Raw genomic sequence first — 25,861 nt, 5'->3', positions numbered from 1 at the left:
TTGCTTGTCATTATACCGTATCTAGTGCCACTGTCATGAGACTGCGCCCACTTGTACAAATTGGGACAATTCTCATTAATCCACTGGCTCAAATTTATTGCTGTTCGACGACCCCTCCGGTCTTCTCTCGCCGGGAGGGATGCGCGCTCGATCTGACCATTGATACCTGCCCAGATAGCATTCGTTTCTGCTGTAGTTTTCTGCATGCACATCCTCTTGAATAGCTTGAACCAATCTTTGTTTTTGAATTTCGAATAAAAATTAGCTGCCAAATGCCTCATGCACCACCTTGTCTCCAGATCGGGCCACCCCCAATCTGGATCTTGTGAAGCCTTAATTATCTCAAGCGCGCTTAATAGTCCGGTGTTGCGATCAGAGATGATGCAAACCCCTTCCCGATCTTTGATGACACCCATCTTCAGGCAACACAGGAACCATAGCCAACTATGTTTGTTTTCGCTCTCCACTAGTGCATAGGCAATAGGAAGAAGTTGATTGTTTGCATCAGGTGCCATCGCCACTAAGAGTGTGCCCTTGTACTTTCCAGTGAGAAATGTACCATCAATTGATACAACCGGACGATAATGCTTGAATGCTTGTATAGTCTGGGCGAATGCCCAGAATAAGCGGTCCAGGATTTGCTCGTCTGGGTTCAATGGATTTGGACGTTCTTTCCGGAAAACTTGAGTCCCCTTGTTAGCAACTGAAATCTGATGCAACATTCTAGGGGCAAAAGAGTACGCCTCCTCATAGGTTCCATACAACCTCTGAAATATCTTTTCCTTTGCATGACGAGCCTTGCTATAGCTGTCTGGGAAACAAATCAGATCAGATGCAGTTGCACGCAAAGCCCTAATACTAATATTAAGACTTTGCTGCACAATGGTTTGCATCACCTATGACACATATTCTGCAGTCACATTGCGGTGCTCTGAAAGAGTGCCGGTTTGCTCACAACCATGTTGCTCTATTTTTATGACATGCCATGGCTGACATACCCCAGGCTTCTGGCGAGCAATAACTCTTCCGCGGCAACCCGCTTCGCGATGGATGCATATGAGCTTCAACTCCTTTTTATCAGACTGCTTCACTCTATGTTGCCTGTGTATAGCAATTGCATAGCTATGTATTGCTTGTTTAGCAGATTTCTTATCTGGGAAAATCTGTCCAACGGCCAGACTCCCCGCGTCTAGGCCAGCAACAGAGTGAAATTCATTGGTGATGCTCATAACCTATAAAAACTCTGGGTTGATTGCTGCAGCGACCGCCTTCTTAGGAGGAACAACTTCATCATCATCTGATTCCGAAGACGCAGAAGAATGACCATCATCGTCATCATCTAGCGCCTCCGGCAATCCCTCGACATGTTCGCTCATGTCAACGACCGCAGACCAATATCCCGTGTCATACACTTGTTGGCCACCTGTTGGTTCCGTTGGGCCGGCGTCGGGGGCTACAGTTATGGCCATATGTTCGCCACCACTTGGTTCCGATGGGCCGGCGTCGGGGGCTACAGTTATGGCCAACTGGGCCTCACCGGCACCGCTGCTGCACTCGGCGACATCACTGGCAGAAATGAACTCCACATAAACCATGGGTTGTCCATACATGGAGTTATTGGGATTGCTTGCAAAACCCATGTACGACGCCCATGCTCTTTCACCAGTAACCCGTCGTAGAACCCAACGATTTCCTCCCTCAACCACAAAAGCCTCCAGGGTCATTTTTTTCCCATTCATCGCTGAACCAAACACCGATCGGATGCACCTTCTAACTGCCGCATACTCTACATTAACCATGTCTTTCACTACAACCGTAGTCATCCCGCACCTAGACACATCCACATCAGAAGGACCCTCACGTACGATGTGCCCATAAAACACTAACAAATTTTCCATAGTACCTAACGAGCAGCCATATTTACATCGTTAGTCCATTATAAATCAGATTTTCATATTTACATTGTAATAACAACATCCATTACTTATCTTTTTTACATATAACAATTTAACAACATCCATTACATCTACGCATAATAATTTATATTGTACCATTTATCGTGACACTACAACTATAAAATAAATAGAAGATGAATTACAATATATCATTCATACCTCTGGTTTAAATAAGGATATCCTTCCGAATATAATATATCACCAGAATAATATCAGCGAATTCCACCTATTTTCATATGAACAAAAATATTACACACATAATTATTTCCGTGCTAGCAAAAGTCTAAAAATACATACTGCATGCATATATATATATATATATATATATATATATATATATATATATATATATCACGAGTCATATTTCTACGGGGTTGATAAATTATCACATAAACAAATATATTACACACGCGTCTTGCATGTACTAATACTAATAGAGCTAACATATTATTACATGTTTTTTACAAAAATGCTAGTTACATCGGCATTTTTCCGGCTCCTTTCTAAATACCAGTATATTGCACGAACAAATCATCGGTAATATATGAACATAGTCGACCTATTATCACATGAACACAAATATGAACAGAGTCTCATACCTTGATCTTCAACTTAGTAGTTCATATCGCATGACAAAATAGTTCCACAAAAGTGATAATACAGTCCCTAAGACAAAAGATAAACACATACTTAGAAACTAATCGAACAAAATAAAACATCATGCATGCAAACACGACGAACAGAAATGTAAAGCTCTTACCTTGATCTAACTTTTTTTCAACTACAACGTCTTCAAAATAGTTCCATGAAAGTGATAATACACTTCCTAAGACAAAAGAAAGAACATACTTACAAACTAATCAAACAAAATAAAACATCATGCATGCAAACAAGACCAAAAGAAATGGAAAGCTCTTACCTTGATCTATCTTTTCTTCAACTGCAACGTCTTAAAAATCTAACTTTAAACCATCCAAAATCGCAACTTAAACCTTCATATGGACTTGTTCTTCAGAAGAGAGTGAGAAAGAGAAAGAGAAGAGGGTGACACAGAAGGCAACGGGAGGAGAAGAGAGTGAGAGGAGGCAGCGCCGCGGTTCGTATATAAAGAAAATTTTCACACTGTTTCGTCGGTGGAGAGCGGGAAAAATGGGATACTGTTTCGTCGGTGGAGACTGTCTCTGCGTAGGAATCAACGAGCCTCGAAATCAGCGCAGTCAGTGGAATTCCGCGCAGTCTCAGCGCGGCAACAGTACCCGCCGCCTCCTCCCGAGGCGGCCTGTCCCACCTGGCCGCCATATGCCGAGGCGGCAGGGCCCGTCTGTGATTCCCGTTACGTCGCCGAGCCGCGGGAACGGAATCTCCCGCCAGCCGCCTTGCCTCGTGGCGGCACCTCTGTCGGCTGCCTGCGCGCGTGGCGGCAGGCCCCGGCCGCCTCGGGCCGTGGCGGCAGGTGCCACGTGCCGCCTGGCGCGCCTGCCGCCACCCGTGGAGCTGGTCCTTTCCCTCTTTAGCACTCGCAGGTGGTCTTTTTTGACATTCATGTTCGCGAGGGGGTCCTTTTGGACAAAAATTCCTATGCGGCCGGTCGATCAAGCCTCCACTATGTGCACACGACAGTACTTCAGGGACTACGCCGCCGCCATGATCAACATGGGCAGGATGGAGGTGCTCACCGGCGCCGACGGGGAGATCAGGAAAATCTGCAGCGCGTACGTTGACTAATCGAGCCGGCGGTTGGTCGATGAGAGTTGGTGCAAGTGCCTCTGCCTCCATCGGTCGTCATGTGGACGGGGTCACGACGGCCGGCGTGGCCGCCAGCCGCAAGGCACTTGCATTGTGATGGATGAAGGGTTACTTTGCCGTCCAAATGTGTGCTGCCGCGCGCCTACGGCCACTCAATTTGATATCCACAACGTGCGAATGAGTACCTATGGTTTGGATCCACAACGTGCACATGAAGACGTCAGGTTTGAAACTTGCATCTTTCATGCACCCATACGACCATACATCAAGAAGTACGTTATAGCCAGAATACTTTTGCCGTTAGTATATTCGGCTGCTGCCGCAGTGAGGGAGCGAGGTTCTCTTAGTGCCTATTATCTCTCGCTCTCTCTTTAACGCATCACACGCTCACGCGTATCACAGAAAAAAGTAGAAATTATAAATCTATGACCGTTTGATATTTGTAACGTGATAGGATTCAGATAACTTTCTGCATAACATGACACATGTAAAAAAAAGATAAACATTGGTTACAGTCCAGAAAAACACGTATATCCGTTAAAAATATGCAAACATGTACGTGTTCAAATAGGAAAAAAAATTAGAAACCTGATTGAACAAGAAGTCTGCTTAGTTTGGACTGAAAATGTATATCTATGTGCGCATACAAATCCAACGAAAGCCAGAAAAATCAGGCCATAATCCCAAGGCATGATTGCAAATTAAAATAGGATGTCCATTAGATTTAATGTAATTAGTTAAAAAGTTACATTCATTGTAATTGCCCCGCGTCTTTGAGCCCCACGTCCAGTGGCGGAGCCAGCTATGTGGATAGCTTTGGCGTCCGCCACACCTAACTTGTCGCATTTACAAAGATTATACAATATATATACTACAACTTTTCAGATTTGAGCCATCACACTACGGTAGATCAATGGATATCTGCTTGTGTGCCGGGACTGGTTGTTGGTTAATCCATGTGCGAATGCTAACACAAAGTAATATGTTGTATATAATATCTAGTGAGCTTTTATATTATACATACTTTTTCATTCTGTAATCTCCACCACACCTAAAACTTGTTCCTGCCTTCGCCACTACCCACGTTTGCATGACGTCTCCCAGATCACAAAGCATGCATCCTACTCCACGAGACTGTTTCCTTGGAGGGAAATAAAATCGTATCAATTTATATTGCAATAAAAAAGGGATCATGTATGACTTGGAAACATACCTACATGCATGTTCAATCCTAAGCAAACTACGGCCGCTGGCCTCTTTGACGGGATCCACCTTGCACTACTAGCACTTTGCAGCGGACATCCTCGAGTGTTGAAAATATGCCCTAAAGGCAATAATAAAATAGTTATTATTATATTTCCAGTTTCAAGGTAATTGTTTATTATCCATGCTATAATTGTATTGAATGGAAACATAAATGCATGTGTGGATATATAGACAAAACTATGTCCCTAGTAAGCCTCTAGTTGACTAGCCAGTTGATCAAGGATGGTTAAGGTTTCCTGACCATAGACAAGTGTTGTCACTTGATGACGTGATCACATCATTAGGAGAATGATGTGATGGACAAGGACCAAACTATAAATGTAGCATGTGATCATGTCATTTTGTTGCTATTGTTTTCTGCATGTCAAGTATTCATTCCTATGACCATGAGATCATGTAACTCACTGACATCCGAGGAATACCTTGTGTGTATCAAACGTCGCAACGTTACTGGGTGACTATAAAGGTGCTCTACAGGTATCTCCGAAGGTGACCATTGAGTTAGCATGGATCAAGACTGGGATTTGTCACTCCGTGTGACGGAGAGGTATCTCGGGGCCCACTCGGTAATACAGCATCACATACAAGCCTTGCAAGCAATGTGACTAAAGACTTAGTCACGGGATCTTGTATTACGGAACAAGTAAAGAGACTTCCCGGTAACGAGATTGAAATAGGTATGGAAATACCGATGATCAAATCTCGGGCAAGTAACATACCGAAGGACAAAGGGAATGATATACTTGATTGTTTGAATCCTTGACATAGAGGTTCAACCGATAAGATCTTCGTAGAATATGTAGGATCCAATATGAACATCTAGGTCCCGCTATTGGATATTGATCGGGGAGTGTATCAGGTCATGTCTACATAGTTCTCGAACCTGCAGGGTCTGCACACTTAAGGTTCGGTGACGTTTCGGTATAGTTGAGTTATAGGTGCTGGTGACAGAAGTTTTGTTCGGATTCCCGGATGAGATCCCGGACGTCACTAGGGTTTTCAGAATGGTCCAGAGACGAAGATTGATATATAAGATTGTTGTATTTGGCTTCCGAAAAGATTTCGGGCATTGCCGGCAGTGTAGCGGGAGTGATGAATGGGTTCCGGGGTTTTACCGGGAGGGGCCACCCACCCGGGAGAGAACCTAATAGGCCCATTGGTGGCACACCAACCCTTAGTGGGATGGTGAGGTTAGCCCAATAAGGCTATTTCGGCCAAGGATAAAAACAAAGAAAAAAAGAAAAAAAGAGGAGGTGGGAAGGAAGGAAGGGACTCCTCCCTCCAAACCGAATTGGAGGAGGATCCCTCCTCCTCCCTCTCGGCTGAAGCCCTCCTACTTGGAGTAGGAGGCAATCCCCACCCCTTGGTTCTTGCTATATATACTAGAGGTTTTAGGGTTTTTAAGACACAACTTTGCCACGTGCAACCATAAACCTCTACTTCATAGTTCTTCCTCTAGATCGGATTCCTGCGGTGCTTAGGCGAAGCCCTGCAGGAATAAGATCATCACCACCACCGGCGTGTCGTCACGCTCCCGAAGAACTCATATACTTCCCCGTCTCTCTTGCTGGATCAAGAAGGCGGAGATCGTCATCGAGCTGTATGTGTGCTGAACGCGGAGGTACCATCCGTTCGGTACTAGATCGGGACGGATCGTGGGACGGCGGCGATTTGGATCGCGAAGACGTTCCACTACATCAACCACGTTTCTTAACACTTCCCACTTAGTGATATACAAGGGTATGTAGATCCAATCTCCCTCTCGTAGATGATCATCACCATGATAGATCTTCGTGTGCGTAGGCAAATTTTTGTTTCCCATGCAACGTTCCCGACAGTGGCGTCATGAGCTAGGTTCATGCATAGATGATATCTCGAGTAGAACACAAAAGAGTTTGTGGGCGTTGATGTTTAATTTGCTGCCCTCCTTACTCTTGTCTTGATTCGGCGGTATTGTTGGATTGAAGCGGCCCGGACCAACCTTACTCGTACGCTTATGAGAGACCGGTTTCATCGACTAACATGCAACTTGTTGCATAAAGATGACTGGCGGTTGTCTGTTTCTTCAACTTTAGTTGAATCAGATTTGACCGAGGCGGTCCTTGGAGAAGGTTAAATAGCAATTTGCATATCACCGTTATGGCTTTGCGTAAGTAAGATGCGATCATACTAGATACCCATAGCAGCTACGTAAAACATGCAACAACAAATTAGAGGACGTCTAACTTGTTTTTGCAGGGTATGCATATGATGTGATATGGCCAAAGATATGATGTGATATGTTGGATGTATGAGATGCTCATGTTGTAATAGTTAAATATCGACTTGCACGTCGATTCTACGACAACCGGCAGGAGCCATAGGTTGTCTTTAAACTAACGTTTGTGCTTGCAGATGCGTTTACTATATTGCTAGGTTGTAGCTTTAGTAGTAATATCATAGATAGCACAACAATGTGACAGCCCGAGACCGACGCTCCACAAGATTCCCCTTTTATTCCATTGCTGTCGTGTGATTATTTCAATTATCGCATCATCATCGCATCATTCGCATCATCTGCATTGCATCGGCATCCCGTTGCCGCCAGTTTTAGAACGTGCATCCGTTATTAGTTGCCGGTTCTCTCCGTGTCCGTCGTTGACAGTCTTGAGCCTGTCCACACACACGCACGCGCCCGCGGCATCGTCAAATCCTTGTTTTATAAAAGTGTGTATAAAAATTTCTTGGATTGGGATGAAACTTGGCGTACGGTCTTATTAATTTGTAGGTAGGCCGCTTGCCAATTTTCGTCGCAATCGGAGTCCGTCTGGTACCAGAACGGTCGACCGTAGTGGCACCGTCTTTGGTTATTCGTCGAACGTGTTCGAGAGTTCTAAATCGCGTTGCCGGGTGCCCGTTTTCCCTCTCATCTCCAGCTAGCCTACTCTCCACGTCCACTTAGCCCGTCCCCGCGTGCGAGACCGTTCGATTCCGATTGTACGGTTGAAACCGGGGCGAAAAACTGCTAAATCTAGCCCCCCTTCCCTATTTAAACAGCCCCCCTTCCTAATCTGGACCCTAACCCTTTTTCCTCCTCAAATCCCGTGCCGAACCCTAGCAGCCGACACCTCCTTGTCTCCCTCCTCCAAACCTCGCCCCGCTCTATCTAACGCCACACGCGCATCTTAGATTTTTGCGCTGTCCTGTTTAGGCCCGTTAGTCATTTTTTTAGGTTTTCGATTTAATAATTTCAGAAAAATAGGAATATTTCAAACGCTTGTAGAATCTTAACCGTTCATCGGATCGCGACGTATTATGTATGTAACTCGTGTAGTTTTTTTTTGCGTAGATTCACATTTTACAACTTGCATGCATGTGTTGAAGTAGTTTGACTTGTCGTATGCCTAGATTTGCGTGCTGTCCTAATAGGAAATTATATCATATCTATTTTTGTGTGTGTCCGTATTGTTCAAATACCATCGATGAAATGCTCGTGTTTTTAGGGACCCTTTGCCATGTATTTTAGAGTAGTTGTTTGCATTTTTGCATGTAGGTTCCGTCGCTAGTTTGTTATATCGTGTTTAGGACATATTCTCGCATATACGTGTGACGTTATTTTTATTTTGCAACCCCACATGTTATATATGTTTCCGGGGTAGAAAATCCATAGAATTTAACCGTGCATTTAGTTTTAGCTTTTGAGCAAGTTAGTTCGTGTGATATTTTGCCATGTTGCCCTTTTGCTTATTGTGTGGGATTTATTCCGTGCATGATATGAATTAGTTTTGAACTAGAGATATGCCCTTGGATATGTATGCTAACCCCTGGTAATTTTGGTTGCAATAGAAATCCATGTTTAGGAGTTGTTTGCTTGTTGTCAACATGCTAGAAAATAGTGCTGATTTGGAGGTGCTGAAATATTTCTAGGTCTGAAATCTGTTATATTTTGTTGTTGTCTTTTCATGAGTTTATCTGGTGATCTATAACTCTTTTGAGGTTGGTGCAATGGAGTTAGTTGTAGACCTTAAGATTCTCTAGGATACTGTCAATGTTCATGCCATTTGGTTCCCTGTAGCACATAGTTTTGTTGTTGTCAATATGCCTTCAGAACGAAAACTGCACTGTCTAAAACTGATATTTCCACTAAGTCTGAAACTGTGCGTGAGATGCCATTTTGTGAGTTCTTGTCCTAGTGATCCATGCTTCCATGCTAGATGTTATTAGTAGTATGTTGTAGAGAATCTAGACTACTACGGTCCCATGCCTTGTTTGAGCATTCTGGATTTGTGTAACTTGTTGTTCGGGGGTGTAGAAAATGTCATGTTGCGGTTTTGGGCAGATTGTAGTGATTTCTTGTTTAGCTTGTAGTTGTTGAACCGTTGCTCCGTTTTGATCGTGTCCTACGTGAAACTTGCTTAGAATATCGTGCAGTTTCATATTATATTGCTGCCTTCTTCGTTTGGGATGCTTGTGATTGTCATTGCATACATATTGCATTCATGCCATCATATCATGCGATGTTCATATCTTTTGAACCGTAGCTCCGTTGGAGATGTTCTCTATGTGTAAATTGATTGGAACGACACGTAGAATCACGTGAACCTATTTATTTTGCTGTTTAACAAATATTTAAACGTGCTAGTTCAGATCTGGACAGAATTATAAATTGACGTATGGGGTCATTTCGGAGATGCTATATGTCATTTCCGACCTCATTTAAAATGCCTAGATAGGTAGTTTAATTATGCTTCACCTCTTGCCATGTTTAAACAACATTGAATATTGCCGCGTACCTAATCGGGTTAGAACTAAATAATTCATATGTGGTGTGTCGTCAATATCCAACTCGTTGCATATTGAGCTCCACTTAATGTGTAGTGTTTGATTGTTGTGAATTGACTTGCCAGGTCTTGCATATATACAATTGATGATGCATCATATGTGGATTGCATCCTGTCGTGCATGTGCCGTGGTGAATATCGTGTGATTGATTCTTGTTTCCGGGTTGCTTCGTCTCGATAGAGTTCCGACCGCTTTGGAGTGTGAGGATCCGTTCGGGTACATCGGTTCGTCTGCTTCACGGAGTCGTTGTTCTTCTCAGCGGGATCTCAGGCAAGATGACCATTTCACCAGATATCATTACTATCATTGCCATGCTAGTTTGATCGTTTCTATCGCTATGTATCGATTCCTACAACCTGTTAAATATCAGCCTCTCAATATTGCCATGAAAACCTTCAACCTCTTCACAACCTAGCAAACCACTGATTGGCTATGCTGCCGCTTGCTTAACCATGTGTTGGCGTTGCTATTTGCAGGTGTAGTTGCTTCCATGTGATAACATGGTTCTTTGCTTTATCACCCTACTAATGTTATTTAATTTGATGCACCTATATACTTGGTAAAAGGTGGAAGGCTCGGACTTTCTAGCCTGGTGTTTTGTTCCACCTTTGCCCCCTTAGTTTTGGATACCGGTGTTATGTTCCATATTTGAGCGCTCCTAACACTATCGGGGTTGTTATGGGGATCCCTCGATAATTCGTCTTAGATTAAAACTGGTCTGGCAAGGCCCAACTTTGGTTTTACATTTGCCTAATAACTAAATAAATGCATAGGGACCCGCCGACACCCGCAGAGTAATTAATCAACCCCCGGGTCAGTGCTCTTCATGAGTGTTGGTCGAAAAAGGGCAGACTGCGGGGCCACCACTGGGGAACTCGAGGTTTGGTACCTATAGGCTTTCCCATCCGGCCGTGTCCTGAGAACGAGATACGCGGCTCCTATCGGGTTCGTCGACACGTCGGGCGGCCTTGCTGGATTAGTTTTACCTTTTACGAAATATCTTGTACATCGGGATTCTGGTGATGCTTTGGGTAATCTCAGAGTTGAGGTTTTCCACTAAGGAGTCAGACGAGATCGCGAGTTTCGTGATCGAGGATTTCTATGCGGCTTGTGGGAATTTGTGATGGACTAGTTGGAGCACCCCTGCATGGTTAAATCTTTCGGAAAGCCGTGCCCGCGGTTATGTGGCAACGTGGAAACTTTTTTTAACACTGGTTCTAGACAACTTAAAGTTAACTTAATTAAAACTTGCCAACTGAGTGCGTAACCGTGACTGTCTCTTTCACGAGTTCGTTCTCCGATCGAGGACACGGTGGGGTTATGTTTGACATAAGTAAGTGTTCAGGATCATACTTTTGATCATCAGTAGTTCACATCCGCTATATGTAGATCTTCCCCCTCTTTATCCTTGTACTCGTAAGTTAGCCACCTCATATAAATGCTTAGTCGCTTGCTGCAGCCTCACCACTTAACCATACCTCACCTATTAAGCTTTGCTAGTCTTGATACCTTTGGAAATGAGATTGCTGAGTCCCCTGTGGCTGACAGATTACTACAACGCGAGTTGCAGGTATAGGTAAAGGTTACTTGACGCAAGCGCGTTGATTGTTTATTTGGAGTTTCTTCTTCTTCATCATCGATCTAGGGTGAGTTCCAGGCCGGCAGCCTGGGATAGCAAGGATGGACGTCGTTCTTTTCTCATTTGTTTTCATCCATAGTGGGACCCTGCTTTTCTTTGTGATGTTTATGTATTGTAATGATGAGACTCTGATGTAGCTTGTGGCGAGTGTAAGCCAATTCCATATACTCATATTTTCAGTACATGTACTTGTAACGATATCCATTCTTGCGAAACAACGAGATGCGCTTCTATCCCTGTCGAGGCCCTCGTGCCAAAATAAGGATAGGATCGCATCTTGGGCGTTACAAGTTGGTATCAGAGCAGTACCAACCTAGGAGCCCCCTTGATTGATCGAACTTGGCCGAGTCGAGTCTAGTAAAACTGCTTTGAGTCTAGTTATATATCGGAGAGTAGGATTCTTTTTCACCTCTTCTATGCTTGTGAGGAATCTTGACGTAATAATTTCAATTCTACTCCTCTTCTCACTCAATTTTTTTTTAGGATCACGCGGATATTTTTGGAATCTATATGATGTCAATGTGACGGAGTTCTGTCTTGGTGCCTCCTGTCTGCCTTGATTTCTTCCGGGGAGTTGAGCTCCAAGGGATTCTTGAGCACATCGTTATCATTCAGATTTCTTAGTATCTCAGGACGAAGGATGTTCGAAATTGCTTCAATACTAGTAGTGGCGAGAGGAGTCCAACTTCCCCAGTACTGGTGCAGAGAGTTCCGGATGTATCGCCATACTTAGTATCGTTGTGATTACGAGGATCTGAGATAGATGAAGTTCCGAGATTCTGGTTATGTGTTGACGGATGTGATACACTGGACGGGTTAGTATAGGAGTTGAGTGATATGTTACTCCTTGTATCCGTGGACCAGATTGCATTACCAGAAATTTCGGGAGTTCTTAGGTGGGAATTCAAGTAGTTACTTATAGGACAATCTTCCAACAAATGCACGATGTTAGGTTGGGGTTTGACATCTAGTGTATTCATTTGTTCATGGTCGACTTACAGCGGTTCTCGTTGTGTCTTAAAGAGTCCTTGTAGCTTGCTACAACTCGGGGACTCTTCGTATGTCGTGTGCACTGCCTTGTACATGATGGCTACTTTAAGGATCCAGCCCGTGTGAATCTATCCACGAAAATATCGGACAAAATCTTTCTCATGAATTTGTTCTGGCTTGTTTCGTAAGCCTCATCCTTTGTTTTGTTGGATTATGGTAATTCGAGTTGCTTCGATGTGAGGTGGTGATTTCATATCTTTCCTAAGCAGTGTTCTCATATTCATGTGAGAGTGCTAATTCTTTTGCTCAATCAGTTGTCATGTCAATTCTCTTTCAACCGATGTGCTTCTCTTCAAGTCAATCATATCCTTTTCAAATTTTGCAAGTTCAATCTCTCATTTCTTTTTGGAGTTCATCTCATCTGTCCCAAGTTGTCTTTGTTTTCCCCGCCCTCGTGCCCTTTTTTATTCAGTGATTGGATTTCATCCAAGTGCATTTCATTTCATTGTTTCTTCTGCTATCTTTTCTTCCGTGTCCTATCCGGTGATTCATTGTGAAGATTCTCAGGTGCTCCATGTTCGTCTTTATTCAATCTTGTTATCTTTTCCGGTGAATTCAATTCAGTTATCCATGTCCATCATATCCTTTTCATCCTTTAAATTCTTTCCCATGTTGAAAAATTCTTATTCAAGCCTCTCTTGTTATTCATCAATCTCTGTTCTATTCGGAGTGTTGAGGATATCTCAGAAGTTTCTTGTTTTCAATTCTTTAATTATTTCGAGGTGCTAACCTCATCTAGTTTTCATTTGTACCGGTGCAGTATCTCTCTTTCTGAGCAATCTTTTCAACGGTGGTTTCTTTGAGTGGGCCCATAACCCACAGGTTTTTCCCAGGATCTTATCTGACTTTTTTAATATTTTCCCGGAGATCTCTAATTCTTTTCAATCATGACGTAAGTATAAATTTCTTCAATCGTATTCCTTCTTCAAGATCAATTTGAATTAATTATCTTATTTGGCTCAACCTTTCATCCTTCATTATTCCTGAGTGTCTCAGTTATTCTTGGTGGTGTTCTCCTCATCATTTCCAGCTTTGAAGACCGTAGAAGTGTTCCTATTAAATCTTGGTCCATTATCTTGAAGATTCATCATTTCAGCTTTGTGGCATCATCTTGAATTATTCCCAATCATGAGAATCCCTTTCTTGCTATCCGGTGCATTTCTGAGTTGTTTCCATTCTTGATACTTCAAAGGCCATCATTTCAGAAGATTCTTCGTTCTCAGCTTTCAGCTTTCATCCTCAATTCTTCTCAATTGTTGTCTCTTCGTTCGTCTCTTTTATTCTGATGCCTTGTTCAGTTTTCTATTAGCCGGCTCAAGATCTCTTCATTCTCAAGGTGTTCTTCAAGATTCTTGTGATAGTAGTTCTTATTTTCTTCTTCATTCCTTCTTTCTAGGAGCTAGTTTCTATTCTTTCTAACAGAGGCCTTGTCATGTTGCTCTCTTCAATCTATCTTTTGTCTTTTCAAGATCATATTGTCCCTTTGTTCAATCTAGTTAGTTTGTTGTGAATCTTCTCATGATCTGTCCATCTTATCGAATTTTGTCCCCTTTTCCTACCGAAGTGCTGCCGAAATTTTGTGTGAATTCTTGCTGTTTCTCATATCATTCTTCATCTCCTTGCAACCTTTAAGATTCATTGGTTTCACTCGTTTGTCAAAGAAGCGACTAGTTTTACCTCTTGCTCTTTTCTCCTCCTCTTCCCCTTTCTTTCTTGGATCCCGAGTCGAGAACCTCTTGTAGTGTAGGAGAGTTGTGACAGCCCAAGACCGATGCTCCACAAGATTCCCCTTTTATTCCGTTGCTGCCGTGTGATTATTTTAATTGTCGCGTCATCATCGCATCATTTGCATCATCTACATTGCATCGGCATTCCGTTGCCGCCAGTTTTCAAAACGTGCATCCGTTATTAGTTGCTAGTTCTCTACGTATCCGTCGTTGACCGTCTTGAGCCTCACCACACACGCACGCCCCCGCGGCATCGCCAAATCCTTGTTTTTAAAAGTGTGTATAAAACTTTCTTGGATTGGGATGAAACTTGGCGTGCGGTCCTATTTAGTTGTAGGTAGACCGCTTGCCAATTTTCGTCGCAATCGGAGTCCGTCTGGTACCCGAACGGTCGACCGTAGCGGCATCGTCTTTGGTTATTCGTCGGACGTGTTCCGGTGTTTGAAATCGCGTTACCGGGTGCCCGTGTTCCCTCTCATCTCTGTCTAGCCTACTCTACACGTCCACTTACACCGTCCCCACGTGCGAGACCGTTTGATTCCGATCGTACATTTGAAACCAGGGCGAAAACTGCTAAACCTAGCCCCCATCCCTATTTAAACAGCTCCCCCTTCCTAATCTGTACCCTAACCCTTCTTCCTCTTCAAATCTCGTGCCAAACCCTAGCAGCCGTCACCTCCGTGTCTCCCTCCTCCCTCCTCCAGCCCCCGCCCCGCTCTATCTAGCGCCACACGCGCGTCTTAGATTTTTGAGATGTCTTGTTTAGGCCCGTTTGCATCTCGGCCCGTTAGTCATTTTTTTAGGTTTTCAATTTAATATTTTCACGAAAATAGGCATATTTCAAACGCTCGTAGAATCTTAACCGTTCATCGGATCGCGACGTATTATATATGTAACTCGTGTAGTTTTTCACGTAGATTCACATTTTACAACTTGCATGCATGTTTGAAGTAGTTTGACTTGTCGTATGCCTAGATTTGCGTGCTGTCCTAATAGGAAATTATTCCATATCTATTTTTGCGTGTGTCCGGATTGTTCAAATACCATAGATGAAATGCTCGTGTTTTTAGAGACCCTTGGCCATGTATTTTAGAGTAGTTGTTTGCATTTTTGCATGTAGGTTCCGTCGCTAGTTTGTTATATCGTGTTTAGGACATATTCTCGCATACACGTGTGGCGTTATTTTTATTTTGCAACCCCACATGTTATATATGTTTCCGGGGTAGAAAAATCCATATAATTTAATCGTGCATTTAGTTTTAGCTTTTGATCAAGTTAGTGCGCTTGATATTTTGCCATGTTGCCCTTTTGATTACTTTGTGGGATTTATTCCGTGCATGATATGAATTAGTTTTGAACTAGAGATATCTCCTTGGATATGTATGCTAACCCCTGGTAATTTTGGTTGCAATAGAAATCCATGTTTAGGTGTTGTTTGCTTGTTGTCAACATGCTAGAAAATAGTGTTGATTTGGAGATGCTAAAATATTTCTAAGTCTGAAATCTGTTATATTTTGTTGTTGTCTTTTCATGAGTTTATCTGTTGATCTATAGCTCTTTTGAGGTTGGTGCAATGGAGTTAGTTGTAGACCTTAAGATTCTCTAGCATGCTGTCAATTTGCATGTCATTTGGTGCCCTGTAGCATATAGTTTTGTTGCTGTCAATATGCCTTCAGATCGAAAACTGCACTGTCTAAAACTGATATTTTCACTAAGTCCGAAACTGTGCGTGAGATGCCATTTTTTGAGTTCTTGTCCTAGTGATCCTTGCTGTCATGCTAGATGTTATTAGTATTATGTTGTAGAGCATCTTTACTACTACGGTCCCATGCCTTGTTTGAGCATTTTGGATTTATGTAACTTGTTGTTCGGGGGTGTAGAAAATGCCATGTTGCGGTTTGGGCAGATTGTAGTGATTTATTGTTTAGCTTGTAGTTGTTGAACCGTTGCTCCGTTTTGATCGTGTCCTACGTGAAACTTGCTTAGAATCTCGTGTAGTTACATATTATGTTGCTGCCTTCTTCGTTTGGGATGCTTGTGATTGTCATTGCATACATATTGCATTCAAGCCATCATATCATGCGATATTCATATCTTTTGAATCGTAGCTCCGTTGGAGATGTTCTCTATGTGTAAATTGATTGGAACGACACATAGAATCACGTGAACCTGTTTATTTTGCTGTTTAACAAATATTTAAACATGTTAGTTTAGATCTGGACAGAATTATAAATTAACGTATGGGGTCATTTCGGAGATGCTATATGTCATTTCCGACCTCATTTAAAATGCCTAGATAGGTAGTTTAATTACGCTTCACCTCTTGCCATGTTTAAACAACATTGAATATTGCCGCGTACCTAATCGGGATAGAACTAAATAATTCGTATCTGGAGTGTCGTCAATATCCAACTCGTTGCATATTGAACTCCACTTAATGTGTAGTGTTTGATTGATGTGAATTGACTTGCCATGTCTTGCATATATACAACTGATCATGGATCATATGTGGATTGCATCTTGTCGTGCATGTGCCGTGGTGAATATCGTGTGATTGATTCTTGTTTCCGGGTTGCTTCGTCTCGATAGAGTTCCGACCGCTTCGGAGTGTGAGGATCCGTTCGACTACATTGGTTCGTCTGCTTCACGGAGTCATTCTTCTTCTCAGCGGGTTCTCAGGCAAGATGACCATTTCCCCAGATATCATTACTATCATTGCCATGCTAGTTTTATCATTTCTATCGCTATGTCTCGTTCCCTACCACTTGTTAAATATCAGCCTCTCAACATTGTCATGAAAACCTTCAACCTGTTCACAACCTAGCAAACCACTGATTGGCTATGTTACCGCTTGCTTAACCATGTGTTAGCGTTGCTAGTTGCAGGTGCAGTTGCTGCCATGTGATAATATGGTTCTTTGCTTTAAAACCTTATTAATGTTATTTAATTTGATGCACCTATATACTTGGTAAAAGGTGGAAGGCTCGTCCTTTCTAGCCTGGTGTTTTGTTCCACCTTTGCCCCCTTAGTTTCGGCTATCGGTGTTATGTTCCATATTTGAGCGCTCCTAACACGATCGGGGTTGTTATGGGGACCCCCTCGATAATTCCTCTTAGATTAAAACTAGTTTTACATTTGCCTAATAACTAAATAAATGCATAGGGACCCGCCGACACCCGTGGAGTAATTAATCAACCCCTGGGCCAGTGCTCTTCATGAGTGTTGGTCCAAAAAGGGTAGACTGCAGGGCCACCACGGGGCAACTCAAGGTTTGGTACGTGTATGATTTCCCATCCGGTCGTGTCCTGAGAACGAGATACACGGCTCCTATCGGATTCGTCGGCACGTCGGGCGGCCTTGCTATATTAGTTTTACCTTTTACGAAATATCTTGTGCATCGGGATTCCGCTGATGCTTTGGGTAATCTCAGAGTTGAGGTTTTCCACTAAGGAGTCCGACGAGATCACGAGTTTCGTGATCGAGGATTTCTATGCGGCTTGTGGTAATTTGTGTTGGACTAGTTGGAGCACCCCTGCAGGGTTAAATCTTTCGGAAAGCCGTGCCCGCTGTTATGTGGCAACATGGAAACTTTGTTTAACACTAGTTCTAGACAACTTAAAGTTAACTTAACTAAAACTTGCCAACTGAGTGCGTAACCATGATTGTCTCTTTCGTGAATCCGTTCTTCGACCGAGGACACGGTGGGGTTATGTTTGACGTAAGTAGGTGTTCAGGATCATACTTTTGATCATCAGTAGTTCATGTCTGCTATACGTAGATCTTCCCCCTCTTTATTCTTGTACTCGTAAGTGGGCCACCTCATATAAATGCTTAGTCGCTTGCTGCAGCCTCACCACTTAACCATACCTCACCTATTAAGCTTTGCTAGTCTTGATACCTTTGGAAATGAGATTGTTGAGTCCCCTGTGGCTCACAGATTACTACAACACCAGTCGCAGGTACATGTAAAGGTTACTTGACGTGAGCGCGTTGATTGTTCATTTGGAGTTTCTTCTTCTTCTTCATCGATCTAGGATGGGTTCCAGGCCGGCAGCCTGGGATAGCAAGGATGGACGTCATTCTTTTCTCATTGGTTTTCGTCCGTAGTGGGACCCTGCTTTTCTTCATGATGTTTATGTATTGTACTGATGAGACTCTGATGTAGCTTGTGGCGAGTGTAAGCCAGTTCCATATACTCATCTTTTTAGTACATGTACTTATAACGATATCCATTCTTGCAAAACGATGAGATGCGCTTCTATCCCTGTCGAGGCCGTCGTGCCAAAAAAAGGATAGGATCGCATCTTGGGCGTTACAGACAACCTCGATGGCGGTATAATGATGGAGATCATGGTGTCGCCCCGGTGACGATGAAGATCATGCCGGTGTTTTGGTGACGGAGATCAAGAACCACAAGATCATGGCCAAATCACGTCACTTATGATTTGCATGTGATGTTAATCCTTTTATGCACCTTATCTTGCTTAGAACGACGGTAGCATTATAAGGTGATCCCTAACTAAAATTTCAAGATAAAATTATGTTATCCCCGACTGTGCACCGTTGCGACAGTTTGTCGTTTCGAGACACCACGCGATGATCGGGTGTGATAGACTCAACGTTCAAATATAACGGGTGCAAAATAGTTGCACACGCGGAACACTCGGGGTAAACTTGACGAGCCTAACATGTACAGACATGGCCTCGGAACACAAGAGACCGAAAGGTTGAGCATGAATCATATGGTGGATATGATCAACATGGAGATGTTCACCACTAAAACTATACTCAAGTCACGTGATGATCGGACTTGAGTTAGTGAATTTGGATCGTGCCACACTCAAATAACTAGAGGGATGTCTATTTGAGTGGGAGTTTATTAGTAATATGATTAGCTAAACTCTAATTGTCTTGAACATAGTCTAAGTGAACTTTGCAATATTTTATGTTGTAGATCAATGGCTCGCGCAATAGCAACCCTGCATTTCAATACGTTCCTAGAGAAAGCTAAGTTGAAAGATGATGGAAGAAACTTCGTTGACAGGGCTCGTAATCTGAGGCTTATCCTCGCTGCTGGCCAAAAGAATTATGTCCTTGATGCTGCGCTAGGAGATGCACCACCCACGATGGCTGACCAAGACGTTTTGAACGCTTGGCAAGCGCGTAAGGATGACTACTCACTAGTTCAATGTGCAGTCTTGTATGGCTTAGAAGCGGGACTTCAAAGACATTTTGAACGTCATGGAGCATATGAGATGTTCCAGGAGTTGAAGTTTATCTTTGAGAAGAATGCCCGGATTGAGAGGTATGAGACCTCCGATAAGTTCTATGCTTGCAAGATGGAGGAGAATTCGTCTGTCAGTGAACACGTGCTCAGAATGTCTGGGTACTCAAACCATCTAGCTAAGCTAGGGATTGAACTCCCGTAAGAAGATATCATTGACAGAATTCTTGAATCACTGCCGCCTAGCTATAAAGGCCTCGTGTTGAACTATAACATGCAAGGGATAAATAAGTCACCCGATGAGCTGTTTGCGATGCTGAAAGTCGCAGAGTTAGAAATCCGGAAAGAACATCAAATGTTGATGGTCAATAAGACCACTGGTTTCAAGAAAAACGACAAAGGAAAGAAGGGTAACTCCAAGAAGAGCGGCAAAACTGTTGCCCCTCCGACGAAGAAACCCAAGGTTGGACCTAAGCCTGAAATGGAGTGCTATTATTGCAAGGGGACTGGTCACTTGAAGCGCAACTGCCCCAAGTATTTGGCCGATAAGAAGGCGGCCAACACCAAACAAGGTATATTTGATATACATGTTATTGATGTGTACCTAACCAGCTCTCATAGTAGAGCCTGGGTATTTGATACCGGTTTTGTTGCTCACATTTGCAACTCGAAGCAGGAACTGCGGAACAAATGAAGGCTGACGAAGGATGAAGTGACGAGCGCGTGGGAAATGGTTCTAAGGTTGATGCGATCGCCGTCGGCACGGTCTCATTTCAGTTACCATCGGGATTAGTTATGAACTTAAATAATTGTTATTTAGTGCCTGCGTTAAGCATGAACATTATACCTGGATCTTGTTTATTATGAGACAGTTACTCATTTAAGTCATAGAATAATGGTTGTTCTATTTATATGAGTAATATATTTTATGGTCATGCACCCAATGTGAGGGGTTTGTTCATATTGAATCCCGATTGCGGTGACACTCATATCCATAACATTGATACCAAAAGATGTAGAGTTAACAATGATAGCGCCATTTTCTTGTGGCACTGCCGCTTAGGTCATATTGGTGTTCAGCGCATGAAGAAACTCCATGCTGAAGGGCTTTTGGAGTCACTTGATTTTGAATCACTTGACACATGCAAACCATGCCTCATGGGCAAGATGACTAAGACTCTGTTCTCTAGAACAATGGAGCGTGCAAGTGACTTATTGAAAATCATACATACTGATGTGTGCGGACCAATGAGTATGGAGGCGCGCGGTGGATATCATTACTTTCTCACCTTCACCGACGATTTGAGTAGGTATGGGTATATCTACTTGATGAAGCACAAGTCTGAAACATTTGAAAAGTTGAAACAATTTCAGAGTGAAGTTGAAAATCATCGTAGCAAGAAGATTAAGTTCATACGATCTGATCGAGGGGGTGAATATCTGAGTTACGAGTTTGGTGCTCACTTAAGACAATGTGGACTTGTTTCACAGTTGACACCGCCTGGAACACCACAACGTAATGGTGTGTTCGAACGTCGTAATCGTACTTTATTAGATATGGTGCGGTCTATGATGTCTCTTACCGATTTTCCCTTATTGTTTTGGGGCTATGCATTAGAGACAGCTGCATTCACTTTTAATAGGGCACCATCAAAATCCGTTGAGACGGCACCATATGAGCTATGGTATGGCAAGAAGCCAAAGTTGTCGTTTCTTAAAGTTTGGGGATGCGATGCTTATGTCAAAAAGCTTCAGCCTGAAAAGCTGGAACCCAAAGCGGAAACGTGTGTCTTCATAGGTTACCCAAAAGATACAGTTGAGTACAGCTTCTATCTCAGATCCGAGGGCAAAGTGTTTGTCGCTAAGAATGGAGCTTTTCTTGAGAAAGAGTTTCTCTTGAAAGAATTGAGTGGGAGGAAGATAAAACTTGATGAGGTTGTGGAACCTCTGCTTCAACAAGATGGTGGCGCAGGACAGAAAGACATTTCTGTCGAGGCGACACCAGTTGAAGAGGAAGCTAATGATGATGATCATGAAGCCGCAGATCAAGTTACTGTCGGGCCTCGCAGGTCGACAAGAGCACGTACTGCTCCTGAGCGGTACAGGAATCCTGTCTTATCTATCATGTTGTTAGACAACAATGAGCCTGCGAATTATGGAGAAGCAATGGTGGGCTCGGATTCCAATAGATGGTTAGAGGCCATGAAATCTGAGATAGGATCTATGTATGAAAACAAAGTGTGGACTTTGGAAGTATTACCTGAAGGTCGCAAGGCTATTCAGAACAAATGAATCGTTAAGAAGAAGACAGACGCGGACGGTAATGTGGCAGGTTATAAAGCTCGAGTTGTGGCAAAGGGTTTTTCACAAGTTCAAGGAGTTGACTACGATGAGACATTCTCACTCGTAGTCACGGGATCTTGTATTACGGAATGAGGAAAGAGACTTGCGAGTAACAAGAATTAAATAGGTATGGGGATACCGACGATCAAATCTCGGGCAAGTAACGTACCGAAGGACAAAGGGAATGATATACGGGATTGTTTGAATCCTTGACATAGAGGTTCAACCGATAAGATCTTCGTAGAATATGTAGGATCCAATATGGACATCAAGGTCCCGCTATTGGATATTGATCGGGCAGTGTCTCAGGTCATGTCTACATAGTTCTCGAACCCGGAGGGTCTGCACACTTAAAGTTCGGTGACGTTTTGGTATAGTTGAGTTATAGGTGCTGGTGACCGAAGTTTTGTTCGGAGTCCCGGATGATATCCCAGACGTTATGAGGGTTTCCGGAATGGTCCGGAGATGAAGATTGATATATAGGATTATTGCATTTGGCTTCCGGAAAGATTTCGGGCATTACCGCCAGTGTACCGGGAGTGACGAATGGATTCCGAGGTTTTACCGGGAGAGGCCACCCACCCGGGAGAGAACCTAATAGGCCCGTGGGTGGCACACCAGCCCTTAGTGGGCTGGTGAGGCCAGCTCAATAGGGCTATTTCGGCCTAGGATAAAAACAAAGACAAAAGGAAAAAAAAGAGGTGGGAAGGAAGGAAGGGACTCCTCCCTCCAAACCGAATTGGAGGAGGATCCCTCCTCCTCCCTCTCGGTAGAAGCCCTCTGATGACCCACAAGTATAGGGGATCAATCATAATCCTTTCGATAAGTAAGAGTGTCGAACTCAACGAGGAGAAGAAGGCTCGCATAAACGATTTTCAGCAAGGTAATAACTGCAAGCACTGAAAGTAGCGGTGACAAGTGATGGTGTAGTGAGGTGAAACGTAGCAAGCGAAAAGCAACAAGTGACAACTAATAGCAATGGTGCAAAAAAGTGGCCCAATCCCTTTTGTAGCAAGGGACAAGCCTGAGCAAAGTCTTATAAGAGGAAGAACGCTCCCGAGGACACACGGGAATTTCTGTCATGCTAGTTTCATCATGTTCATATGATTCGCGTTCGTTACTTTGATAGTTTGATACGTGGGTGGAGCGACGCTTGGGTACTGCCCTTACTTGGACAAGAATCCCACTTATGATTAACCCCTCTCGCAAGCATCCGTAACTACGAAAGAAGAATTAAGGCAACGTCTAACCATAGCATTAAACTAGTGGATCCAAATCAGCCCCTTACGAAGCAACGCATAGACTGGGGTTTAAGCTTATGTCACTCTAGGAACCCATGATCTACTTACTACTCCCCAATGCCTTCCTCTAGGCCCAAATATGGTGAAGTCTTATGTAGTCGATGTTCACATAACACCACTAGAGGAAAAACAACATACAACATATCAAAATACTGAACGAATACCAAATTCACATGACTATTATTAGCATGACTTATCCCATGTCCTCAGGAACAAAAGTAACTACTCACAAAGCATAATCATAATCATGATCAGAGGTGTAATGAATAGCATCAAGGATCTGAACATAAACTCTTCCACCAAGTAATCCAACTAGCATCAACTACAAAGAGTAATCAACACTACTAGCACCTTACAAGTACCAATCGGAGTCGCGAGACGGAGATTGGTTACAAGAGATGAACTAGGGTTTGGAGAGGAGATTGTGCTGAGGAAGATGTTGATGGAGATGACTCCCCTCCGACGAGAGGAGTGTTGGTGATGATGAAGGTGCCGATTTCCCCCTCCGGGAGGGAAGTTTCCCCAGGAGGATCGTCCTGCCGGAGCCCTAGATTGGTTCTGCTCAAGTTCCGCCTCGTGGCGGCGGCGAATCCACGAAAAAGCTCCACCTTGATTTTTTTTCTTGGACGAAACCCTTCATATAGCAAAAGAGGGGGGGCAGTGGGCCACCAGGGTGCCCACAAGCCCTGTTGCCGCGGCCAGGGGGGTAGGCCGCGACAACCAGGCTTGTGGGCCCCTGGCTGCTCCCCTCTGACACTTCTTTCGCCCAGTATTTTTTATATATTCCCAAAAAAATCCACGTTGATTTTCAGGGCATTTGGAGTTGCGCAGAATAGAGGACTCAGACTTGCTCCTTTTCCAGTCCAGAATTCCAGCTGCCGGTATTCTCCCTCTTCAAATAAACCTTGCAAAATAAGAGAGAAAAGGCATAAGTATGGTTCCACGAAGTATAATAATAGTCCATAAAGCGATAAATATCAAGATGAAAGCATGATGCAAAATGGACGTATCAACTCCCCCAAGCTTAGACCTCGCTTGTCCTCAAGCGAAAACCAAGACCCAAAACATGTCCACATGTTTAGGGATGAAGGTGTCGATAAAACATAATACAGACATGAGGGCATCATGATCACACATAGAACAGCAATACATCATAGAGATTCTTATGGGAAAGTAACAATTCCTTCACAAAGCAAAATATGAAACAAAAACCTTACCGAGAAGTAGCCAACAACAGTCCATAGTCATTGAAGCAATTGCAATTTATCATATTATTAGAAAGAGTCAAATAAGAGCTTGTAAGGAAAATCCACATACTCAATCATCTCTTTTGTTTTCCACAATTGTTACAACTCACGTGGTACTCATGATATCAAAGTTTCAGTTGGACACAGAGAAAGATAGGTGCTTATAATTTTGCCTCCCAACCATTTACCTCAAGGGTAAAGTCAACAATAATAAAGCATAAGTACTCAGCTCCAAGTTGATATATGAATATAGATCTTTCCCAAGCATATGACGTTCACCAAGAAAAAAGCTAAATAAGGAATTGGTGAAGATCACCATGACTCTTACAAAGGCAAAAAGTAAAGGTACAAGATAGGCCCTTCGCAGAGGGAAGCAAAGGTTGTCATGCGCTTTTGAGGTTTGGATGCGTGTCCTCTTAGTGCGAAGGAACGTCACTTTATATTGCCTCCTGTGATAAAGAACTTTATTATGCAGTCTGTCGCTTTTATGTCTTCCTCATCACAGGTTCGTACAAAGCTTATTTTCCACACACTAATAGATCATACATATTTAGAGAGCAATTTTTATTTCTTGCATCGATGACAACTTACTTGAGGGATCTTATTCAATCCATAGGTAGGTATGGTGGACACTCATGGCAAGACTGGGTTCAAGGTTTATGGATGCACAAGTAGTATCTCTACTTGGTGCGGGAGTGTTGGCTAATATGAGGTGGAAGTAATCGTCACATGCTAAGGGAACTCTAATCATATAACATTGTTTGGAACCAAACAAACACAATTCATTATGTTGTCTTCCTTGTCCAACATCTACTTCTAAGCATGTAATAGTTTGGTCAGTGCTCACAATTATAGAAGGTGTCTAAGATGATATAATTATATGTGAACCTCTCTTTCCTTATTACTTCTTATTAGTTGCAACAATGACTGAGGTCTATGTTGGTCTACTCTCAACAAGTTTCAATCATCATACTTGTTATATGTGAAGCTATCACTTTCCATAAGATCATCTCATGATCTTTCATGCTATCGTTCTTTTCATACTTTTGATCACGACACAAAGCAAAGCCCTTGACTAAGATACTCTTTATTATATAGCTCGCAAGCTCGAATACATCGGGGGAGACACAAGGCAAAAGACTCAAACTAAACACTAAAGACTTATTCCACTAAGAGAGGAAATAAAAGCTGGAAAGGAAAGAACTAAAACAAAGGTAAAAGCAAAAGATATAAAGATGATACGATACCAGGGAAACTCCGCCAAGCTTGGCATAAGCCAAGGGAGTTTCCCATACCAATGCTTAGTTGTCTTCCTTTGGTGGCGATGGTGGTGAATTTGCAACATGAGTTTGATCCTCCGTCTTCCAAGGCATAGGTGCTCCATCATGGCAGGATGAACGAGTCGCCGGAATCCTCAAATCTGCATCCAACCGTATTGGTTCTGCAGGTCATAGATATGGCCCTGGAGTTAATCAACCCTGTCATAGAGCCTGGAGAGGTGCTTGCCAATGTCAATGGCATCTATCTTGTGATTGTTGGTGA

The 25,861-nt window shown here is 43.1% G+C and overlaps 1 long non-coding RNA gene across 1 annotated transcript; it reads right to left on the bottom strand.

Annotated features, from left to right (window-relative positions):
- Positions 1-1,847: 1,847 nt before the first annotated feature.
- LOC123406974 lies at positions 1,848-2,597 on the bottom strand. The gene is made up of 3 exons (XR_006612505.1): positions 2,555-2,597; positions 2,115-2,181; positions 1,848-1,903 (listed from the first exon to the last, which is right to left on the bottom strand). It is a non-coding gene; the product is annotated as an uncharacterized LOC123406974 (long non-coding RNA).
- Between the last annotated feature and the right edge of the window lie 23,264 nt (positions 2,598-25,861).

Source organism: Hordeum vulgare, chromosome 7H (assembly GCF_904849725.1).
Source record: "Hordeum vulgare subsp. vulgare chromosome 7H, MorexV3_pseudomolecules_assembly, whole genome shotgun sequence".
NCBI lineage: Eukaryota > Viridiplantae > Streptophyta > Magnoliopsida > Poales > Poaceae > Hordeum > Hordeum vulgare.
The sequence above is the reverse complement of the archived record's forward strand: the minus strand, read 5'-3'. Positions and strand labels throughout refer to the sequence as shown.